The sequence below is a fragment of the Pezoporus occidentalis genome, unplaced genomic scaffold, assembly GCF_034315485.1.
Source record: "Pezoporus occidentalis ecotype Australia unplaced genomic scaffold, CSIRO_AGI_Poc_V1 ctg239, whole genome shotgun sequence".
NCBI classification, from domain to species: Eukaryota; Metazoa; Chordata; class Aves; order Psittaciformes; family Psittacidae; genus Pezoporus; species Pezoporus occidentalis.
In genome coordinates, this window is record NW_026914275.1 from 270,144 (window position 1) to 278,457 (window position 8,314).

The window sequence follows — 8,314 nt, forward strand, 5'->3', positions numbered from 1 at the left end:
GACATGCCATTTTCTGCGGCACAGGGTAATGAATGAAAATTTAATGGCAGTCATATAAGACACAGGTGTTTTAAATAAAACCATTTTCCTTTTTTTTTTTTTAATCATCTTTGACGCCCTTGAGCAGCAGCAGTCGTCTCTCTCCTTTACCTTTAGCAGAGGATTCTGGAGCAGGAGCAATCCCCACACACACAGCTGGGTTCCATCCCTTGACAGTTCGACAAGGGTGGGTGCATGTGTTTGCCTAAGGACTGCAAATGTCTCCCTGGGCCAGCGAAATACTTGGAAAACAAAAAGAAATTTTGTACTGACACCACACCCCACTTCCATGGAAAGCTGAGCTGCCAAGCAAAACTCCCTCAGAAGCAGGTTTGCACACAGAATACAGAAGAAAAGGAAAACCCAGTATGTTTTCCTGATTGCAATGACTTAGTACAAGTCTATCATACTATACAGGGTACTACTTGGGCCAATGTCTTATCTTTAAAGAAAGACAAGAAAATCCATAGCTTCTTTTGGAAACCACCTACATTTGCTTCAGATGTGGCTTACAGTCTGGGGTTTCAACTTGGAAATATTCTGACAAGAACCTGATTTTCAGGATAGGTTTTTGTTCCTTTTAGACAGCCTCTGTAAGGTGTTTCAGATGGGAATATTAGGGATATCCATGGAATGATGTCACCAATAAAGGTTTGAACGGTAAGGGAGAGGAGATAAGGCCATATCCGTGCAATGGCAACTGTGCTGGCAGAACACAGAGCGAAGAGAGTGCCAAAGAACCCTGTCCCCAATGCCTCACCTATGACTATTCTCCTGCTCAAGAATCCCTCACAAAGACCTGTCTCCACACAACTTTCCTATGCTTTACCTGAAGTATGTTACTGCCTAACTTGAGGAGGCAATTTCCAGTTTTGTCCATGGTTGGTCTACATGTTAGAACAGTGCCAGAGAGGAAAGTCAGCATGAAAAGTTACTTGTCCTGGAGACTGCTGAAGGCAACCTTGCCATGCAGCAAGCTTCGATGTTAAAACCCAAACACAAAAAAAAATCCACATTTTTCTAGCAGTGTCACTCTTCTGATTAGACTCAGAGATTTCACTCCATTCTCACTACAGCATCTCCCCTTCTTCACAGGCTCTAAAGAAAACTAACAGGACCCTTCCCACCACCTAATAAAACTGGTGCCTTTCCAACTTAGGCTCTCAGTTCAAGGTGACAAAACTTCCACCTTCAGTAGAGAACAGTGTTTTGAGATGGCAATGCAAAGACAGGAGACACAGGGCCAAACTACAGCATCAAGGAGCAACAAGCAAACGCTGGCTTTGGTCAGCTTGCAGATAGCATGAACTAACTCTCCACAGCCATTGTTGTCTTTAGGGAGGATCTTCATAAAGCAAAGTTGGTGGGAAAAGGTAGTATTTTTGATCAGAAAAAAAAGAAAGCAAAGCTTCAAACATACAATGCTTTCTTCATGTCTGAACTAGATAAAAGAACACAAGTAGGAGACTTGTAATAGGAGACTTGTAATAGGAGACTATGATCTGGTGGCAATTACAGAGACTTGGTGGGACAGCTCACATGACTGGAATATAGTCATGGAGGGCTATGTCCTTTTTAGGAAAGACAGGCCAGCCAGGAGGGGTGGTGGGGTTGCTCTTTATGTGCGGGAGGAACTACAATGCACCGAGTTCTGTCTGGGGACAGATGATGAGCGAGTTGAGAGTCTGTGGGTGAGAATTAAGGGGCAGGCTGGCAGGGGGGATACTGTTGTAGGTGTCTGTTACAGACCACCAGATCAGGGTGAGGAAGTTGACGAGGCCTTCTACAGGCAGCTGAGAGAGGCCTCACAGTCACAGGCCGTGGTCGTCATGGGGGATTTTAACTTCCCTGATGTTTGCTGGAAGGACCACTCAGCAACCCAGCCGCAGTCCAGGAGGTTCCTCCAGTGTATGGATGATAACTTCCTCCTGCAAATGGTGGATGAGCCGACCAGGAGAGGAGCACTGCTGGATCTCATCCTCACTAACAAGGAGGGTCTGGTTGAAGCAGTAAGGGTAGAGGGCTGCCTTGGTTGCAGCGACCACGAGATGGTGAAGTTCAGGATCTTGTGTGGTAGGACTAGTAGGATACCAAGTAGAATTGCAACCCTGGACTTTAGCAGGGCAAACTTTGGCCTTTTCAAGCAATTGCTAGGGGAAATCCCATGGGCAAGGCTGCTTGAAGGAAAAGGGGCCCAAGATAGTTGGTTGACATTCAAGGACTGCTTTTTCCGTGCTCAAGATCGGAGCATCCCGACACGTAGGAAGTCAAGGAAGAGGGCCAAGAGACCTGTGTGGCTAAATAGGGAATTGCTGGGTATGCTCAAGTGGAAGAGGAGAGTTTACAGGTCATGGAAGGAGGGGCTGGCCACTTGGGAGGAATATAAGGCTGCTGCTAGGGGATGTAGGAAGGCAGCTAGGAGGACTAAGGCTTCCTTAGAATTAAACCTGGCAAGAAGGGTCAAGGACAGCAAAAAGAGCTTTTTCAAGTACATGGCAGACAAAACTAACACCAGAGGCAATGTAGGCCCACTGATGAACGGGATGGGTGCCCTGGTGACAGAAGATGCAGAGATGGCAGAGTTACTGAATGCCTTCTTTGTCTCTGTCTACTCTGCTGCAGGCAGTCCTGAAGAGCCCTATACCCCTGAGACCTTAGATGAAGTCAGGTCGACGGAGCGACTTGCCTTAGTCGATGAGGAATGGGTTAGAGATCAGTTGAGCAATCTGGACGTCCATAAATCCATGGGTCCAGATGGGATGCACCCGCGGGTGCTGAGGGAACTGGCGGAAGTCATTGCTAGACCACTCGCCATCATCTTTACCAAGTCCTGGGAAACGGGAGAGGTGCCTGAGGACTGGAGGAAGGCAAATGTCACTCCGGTCTTCAAAAAGGGCAAGAAGGAGGACCCGGGTAACTATAGACCGGTCAGCCTCACCTCCATCCCTGGGAAAGTGATGGAACACCTTGTCCTTGGTGCCATCTTAAAGCATATCAAGGATAAGAGGGTTATGAGGGGCAGTCAACATGGCTTCACCAGGGGGAAATCATGTTTGACCAATCTCTTAGCCTTTTATGAGGAAATAACACGGTGGATGGATGATGGCAGAGCGGTGGATGTGGTCTACCTTGACTTCAACAAAGCCTTTGACACAGTCTCTCACAGCATCCTCACGGCTAAATTGAGGAAGTGTGGACTGGATGACCAGGTAGTGAGGTGGACTGCGAACTGGCTGAAGGAGAGAAGCCAGAGAGTTGTAGTCTATGGGGCGGAGTCTAGTTGGAGGCCTGTAACTAGTGGAGTGCCTCAAGGGTCAGTACTGGGACCGGTATTATTTAATATATTCATCAATGATTTAGATGAGGGAATTGAGTGTACTATCAGCAAGTTTGCTGATGACACTAAGCTGGGAGGAGTGGCTGACACGCCAGAAGGCTGTGCTGCCATCCAGCGAGACCTGGACAGGCTGGAGAGTTGGGCAGGGAATAACGGGATGAAATATAACAAGGGAAAGTGTAGAGTCCTGCATCTGGGCAGGAACAACGCCAGGTTCCAGTATAGGTTGGGGAACGACCTGCTAGAGAGCAGTGTAGGGGAGAGGGACCTGGGGGTCCTAGTGGACGACAGGATGACCATGAGCCAACACTGTGCCCTTGTGGCTAAGAAGGCCAATGGCATCCTGGGGTGTATTAGAAGGGCGGTGGTTAGTAGGTCGAGAGAGGTCCTCCTTCCCCTCTACTCTGCCCTGGTGAGACCCCATCTGGAATATTGTGTCCAGTTCTGGGCCCCTCAGTTCAAGAAGGACAGGGAGCTGCTGGAGAGAGTCCAGCGCAGGGCAACCAAGATGATTAAGGGAGTGGAGCATCTCCCTTATGAGGAAAGACTGAGGGAGCTGGGTCTTTATAGTTTAGAGAAGAGGAGACTGAGGGGTGACCTTATAAGTGTCTATAAATATATAAAGGGGGAGTGTCACGAGGATGGAGCCAGGCTCTACTCAGTGGCAAACAATGATAGGACAAGGGGTAATGGGTGCAAACTGGAACACAAGAGGTTCCACTTAAACTTGAGAAGGAACTTCTTCTCAGTGAGGGTGACGGAACACTGGAACAGGCTGCCCAGGGAGGTTGTGGAGTCTCCTTCCCTGGAGACATTCAAAGCCCGCCTGGACACATTCCTGTGTAACGTTATCTAGGTGTTCCTGCTCTGGCAGGGGGATTGGACTAGATGATCTTTTGAGGTCCCTTCCAATCTCCAGCATACTGTGATACTGTGATACTGTGAAGTAAGTTTAGGATAAGCCTAAGCCCAGGTCAGCCATGGAAGGCAGGGGTATGCATACATAATCATTTAGGTTGTTTTCCTTCTGAGCTCACTGCAAAGTTTTCACAAGGACAAACAAAAATCGTAACAGGCTCTCTGGAAGCAAAACTCCACAAACTCCAGAGTTATTACAACTCTCTCCTACATTTTTTGTAACTAGAACACACTGTATTACCCGCCAAACCTTCTGTTGTTTGCAGCGGAAGGTCAAAGTGGTTCATAAGAAAAGATAGAGCAGATGTGCTTTGGATAAAACTGCATTTTTCATCTGGCTTTATGAAAGACCATTCTAATTGCTTCATAAAACTCCACTAAGTTTTAATCCTACTTGCACTTCTACTAATTTACTGTTAGCCATGTTTTAACTGGGCAAAAGTGTAAAACACACGTTAAAAAAGCCCCCTTCAAAACCAAACCACCTATCAGAACACAGTATATACTTTGCCACAAGAATCTCCACCATGCTTGCTTTTAGACATCACACCTCTTTCAGACACGCAGGGACAGATTGTAGAAAAGCCTTAACCTGAATTCCTGGGAATCTGGAACCGCAGCCTCACACCTCACCTCCACCTTGATCTTCCATATGGCACTGCCAGTTTCACTACAACTTTAAACCAGAGTTCTCAGGTGTGACCCATTCTCCCCATTGCCAGACAAAACCCTTTCCTGCTCCAGCTGCACAATATCATACAGCAACAAACCCTCTTGCCAATCCTACCCAGCTGATTGCAGTTACATTAGCAAGCCTAATCAAGTCTTTTCTCCTCTCCAAGGCTTTTTCAGGTCAATTCCTGATCTCCAGCAAGTTACCACACCCATATTCTGGTTTACATAGTTATGGGGTTCATTTACCTATTGGGTATCATTTCAGATTCATCACCCTGCAACATCTAAAATTCTTTCCCTTTAAGGACCGCAGCAGCAGCATTGATCTGGATTCTCCAGAGCTTTGCTACATAACAAATTAAAAAGGGGGGGGGGCTGTACTTAATGGCAACATGTTACCTAGAAAAGAACCTGCTATGCTAACGCCTAGAGGAGGATTCAGATTATTTCCTTCTTACAGATTCCTGTTCATAGACAGGGATTTTTAGAAAGGGAACAGAAACTCCACTGGCAAAAGATCATTTTACCTGGCAGGATGCAGCTGTCAGCTTGCAGAGGTAGAGTTTTAATAAGCAACAAGGAAGGCAAGGTTTCAGTGCCCTGGATCTGCATGGTGAGCACAGGCCCTGGTAAACTGTTCCCAAGATAAATGAGTGGAACAGTCAGGGAACAGTCAACAAACAGTCAAAAGGTTTGTATTGAGGGAACTGGCCTGGATATGACAGGAGTCGAAATCTGCCCTCTCAACCTCTCCTTTTGTTTTCAGCAAGTCCCAACATGCAGTGGTGCGAATTATAGGATGCAGAAGTAAATAACAGAATATGAAACGTTAAATAGAGAGGGAATAGGGGTTTGCAGGGGATTTGTTTTTTCCCCTAGCAGTATACTCAAGGTCTCATTCCTAGTGCATTGGTGGCCTCAGTTAACACCATTTCAGATGTTTATCATCCAAGCCCTGCTTTTCCACTTGTGCCAGGCCACTGAACATCAAGTGTATGCTTGGTGTGCCAGGACTGCTCTGCTAAAAGCTCTGCTCCTTTTCTTTACCATATAGCGCAGCATGGAGGGAAGAGCATATGTTCTTTGGTTTGCAGCAGAGAAGCTCCCTTCCCTTTCAAAATGCCTGTCTGGCAGCCAGGCTCTCTTTTCAGATGCAGTATTTCTGGAGGCAATAACCTCTGATTACCCCAGCAATACCTGATGCTGCAGTTCAGTAATGAATGCTCAGGTTATTCTCCTACTAGGTTATGACTCCTCTTAGTTTAAGTGGATAGGATTTCATGATATACTGCCTCCTTTTCTTTCAAATCTTGACCTCACATAAGTAACATTGGTGTGCCTGCTGTCACCACTAAATAAATAGTAAACAGGGAGAGCGCTGAAGCTTCTTGGAGAGTTAAGAAGCTTCTCTAGAAACCTCAAGGTAAATGTTGTATGAATATCCATATCATGTCAAGTGACAGTCTATGTATCTTGGATGCTTTTTAAAGAGCAGCCTGGAGTCACAAACCATACTGACATGTTACTGATCTTGGCCCTAATTGATGATCTGCCTGAAAAGAACAAAGCTGCTTACTTGGCTTTTGGTTTTGAGACTGACCACAAATGTTCATGTCCCAAGCCTGCTGGATTTTATTGGACTGCTCTCAGTAACAGAAATACCTCTATTACAGCAGTGCCAAGAAGCCAGACTGAAGCCATACTGTGTTCAAGACGCTGCACAGAGACAAGAGCACAAAGATTCAAAAAAAAAGGTAAAAAATGAAGAGAATTAGGAATAGGTAAAGAAACTACTAAAAGAACACATGCCTGGTCCTCAGAAGCACTTAAAGAACTGACATCTTTTCCCTAATGGGCTTGCTCTCCACCAGAGCCATTTCTGGAGCAACATAACTCTGAGTTTACCTAAGCTTAACAAGCTGCCTTCCAGATTTTCCTGCCTCCTTGGGAAGAACAGAGCTAAGAAGAGCTTTTAATTAGGAGTGGGGAGAAGACAAGAGGACAAATCCTACTTGCCTAAGAAGGCTGCAGACAGAAAGAGGTTGGAAGGCCCCATATGCTCTCCCTCTCCTGTATCTCCATCTGTCCCACATCTTCTCCTCTGCAGAGGACGTGTCATTCCAGTGTCAGTCTCAGACTTGAACAGCACAGTTGCACAATGAAGGCAGGCACTAAACGATACTATGGAGAACATGAGCAGGGATACGTGATGTGGGTATTCTGGACTTCAGGAAAGGGAAAAGATCCATGCCACTAGGCAGCTTTTCAGATAAATCTGTTTAAGATCACTTTTTCCAAGTTCACTTGGGGAAATCCTGGCAGCATAGCCCAAATCAATTTAAGCTTTACATTTCAGAGAGCTGGTAACAGGAACAGCTTGCAGTGTGTGCGTGTGGCAGTTTTGAAAGCCAAGCGGCCTGCTCATGGCTTTTGGGCCCATCATTGTCTCAGCCTGGGAGGTCTGATGGAGGACTCAAGGACAGGGTGTGGTACCAGCTCTCCCCTTGGAGCGCCAAAGTGCATGGTCTGACCATGCACTACACCCAGATTGCATATAAAGAGCCAAATTTGCCTGGGCACTGAAAGCAGCACAGCTGCCCTGGCATTGCTTCCTGCTCAAACAGCACTGATGTAGCTTGGGTACCTCTGCTTAGCATTATAATGGATATAAGCAGGTATGTAATTTCAGAGTTAGGGCACTAGACACAATATGCTCTTTGTTATAGAAGACCAAAAAAAAAAAAAAGAAGTAAATCAATTTAAGCAGCAAATTTGATAAAAGTCCGATGAAAGTGGTTTTCCCAGCATACAGCCCTCCACAAGAATCACTATGGGTATTCTCACACATACTTGCTGCTTTGGATAACATTTGGACAACGCTGGGTAGGTTTCCAGCAGTTTACTGCACAGTACCCTTGCATCCAAAGGGGACAAGGATCAGAAGCAGCCAAGATGATCTGTAAAAGATCAGCAGGACACTGCAGGATTATATATCATTATGCCAGCCCCAGCCATTCAGCTGAATCCATGTTAAATTCAACAGCTGGCTTGTGGCCAACCTTGTGTTAGTAGTCCTCAAGGCTGTTTGTGAACAATCTCCCCTGCACCAGACAGGCTGGCTGGTAACATCTTACCAGGCTACTGGGGTTTTCTCTGCGTTGCACACAGCCTTTGCCTCAATGATGGCACTGGTTAAATAACAGTCTTTGCAGTTCCCTAGGAGCTCCCCCTCACATCAGAACCAGAGACTGGCCTCCAACTCTACTGGAGGGAACTCAAGCCCCCTCACGGAACAAGTGCCTACCAATTAGTGACACTTACTGATTCTATCTGTAAAGAATCATT